This window comes from Sorex araneus, chromosome X (assembly GCF_027595985.1).
Source record: "Sorex araneus isolate mSorAra2 chromosome X, mSorAra2.pri, whole genome shotgun sequence".
NCBI classification, from domain to species: Eukaryota; Metazoa; Chordata; class Mammalia; order Eulipotyphla; family Soricidae; genus Sorex; species Sorex araneus.
In genome coordinates this window covers 317,778,359-317,780,354 of record NC_073313.1, presented here as the reverse complement: position 1 = coordinate 317,780,354, position 1,996 = coordinate 317,778,359, and the positions used below count along the sequence as shown (strand labels likewise).

Genomic DNA, 1,996 nt, shown 5'->3' with positions numbered 1-1,996 from the left:
CACCCACATGTGTAGACTATGAGATCTAAGTTGTGTAATCACACTCCATGATGTTCATATCACACACACAAAAAAAATCCCCCTTTGGGGACACTATTCTTATAACATGGCCCTGTAGTTAAGCAAAAGTAGCTGTACTAAAAATCCTGAATTTTCAAACAAGAAAATTATCCGTAGCTCTAATAAGGTTGAGATCAGGAAGTAGATATCTTTTTAAATAAACATTATTTTTGGATGTCACTGTACTATTAGTCTGACTATTATGATGTGAGGTTTTTTAGCTCAGGTTATTATAAATTGTGAAATAAAGGAACACAGAATTAAGAAATAATAAATCCTGGTTAAGCACTGCCTTAAAGTTTCCAAAGCTACTGCAACAGTCAAAGTTTGGGGAAACAGGAAGAAATATCCAAAATAGAAAGAAGAAGTTATAAATGAAAAAAAGAAAAAAGGAAGTGAAAATATGAGTTAAAGCAGGTCCAGTGCAGTGTAGAGATGTGGATGGAGAGGGTATAGAATAAGTTTCACAAATCGTAAGATTCCAACCAAAGAAAGCAGGAATTCTAAATGCAGCCTATATTGCCAGTCCAACCAAGATGTCCATGGCTGTCCAAGGTGAATATATTCATGTAAACCTTCACACTTATCATCACTTCTCGGCCTTTTGGCTAAGATCAAGTGTAGTAAACCTTCACACTTATAAAGGCAGACCATATTTGGTCAGAGGTTAAGGGGAAAGTGCATAACTTAGAGCACATTAATTGAACTTAAATATTTGATCAACTTCTACTGCTATATTATCAACATCTAGCACTTCCTGCATCCTTGTTAGCATCTGGGAAAAAAGCCTAGGCCAGGTGACGAATGTGCATTTTGAATTATTATTATTCCAGGAAGAAAGCCGAAATAAAGTGTCATGGGTGTTTTGCTGTCTCTCTCCCTTAGGCTCCCTCCCTCCTACCATTCTTGTGCTCTTGAAGGGGGAAGGTAGGATGTGATCATCTGCTTGAATAATGTAGGTTGATGCAGAAAGACTGAAATGAACTATAGCAATAGAGTCAAGAAAAGAAAACCTAAACTGACCTATATGGGGGGTGGGCAGAAAAAGAAATCTGGGAATAGCTAGAGTACTTTAGGAGAATGATTATTGCTGAGAAGAAGCCAAGAATTTCAAAAAAATACAAAAAAAGAAATGCTACCAAGTAGAAAGTAACTCTAAGTGGTAGAATAAAAAGAGAAAAATAAAATGGGACTCAATAAGTCGATTGTGAATAGCACATATGGATGAAAGAGTGAAAGAGAACCAGAGGCCTTTCCTGGACTGGAAGCTATTGAAAGTTTTCATCCAAGCAAATCACGTTAGGCTTCTATTATCATTATATTTTCAGAAGTAGATGTCTGCTCAGGGATGCGACTCAGCTACAAAGCACAAGCCTTGCATGCATGAGACACGGGTTCAATATTGGCAAGGGATGGGGTAGAGGTAGAAAGAAATGTTTACGTTTTTTGTATTACTGCCAAAGTCCAGACGGACTTCACCTACCTTCTTACCGTTGGCCTGTGCATAGAGAAAGGGCGAGGTGTGACTGGAAAGAGTTCTAAAAAAGGAGGGAAGGTCTTCGTGGCTTGTTCTAAGGGCTGGTATCTAGGTCAAGGAGTCTGAACAAAGGTCCGGGAGTCGTATTTACACCAGTTTGCGCATTTGAAAGAGCGTGTGGGGTGAGAAGGCAGGGGAACTGGGATGAAGTGTAAAATTCTGAGACTTCGCTACGCAACCTGTTGGAAACCACGGCATCGGGGAGGTTCTAGCGTGGATGGGACGTTCCACACTTACTAGGCAATCCGTCAGATGAGCGACAAAACGGTTCCAGTTCAGCAGGCGCCCTCCCATCCTCGAGGGTCTGCCTGACCGAGAGGGAGGGCGAGGTGCGCATCTGGCAGGTGGATCAAGCAGCGATCCCCGCGGGATAAAGGTGGGCGTTTGGCGGGAAAGATT

General features: G+C 41.2%; 1 pseudogene; it reads left to right on the top strand.

Moving 5' to 3' along the window:
• The first annotated feature begins 648 nt into the window (after nucleotides 1-648).
• On the top strand, nucleotides 649-789 carry LOC129400313 (U2 spliceosomal RNA; annotated as a pseudogene).
• The last annotated feature ends 1,207 nt before the right edge of the window (nucleotides 790-1,996 follow it).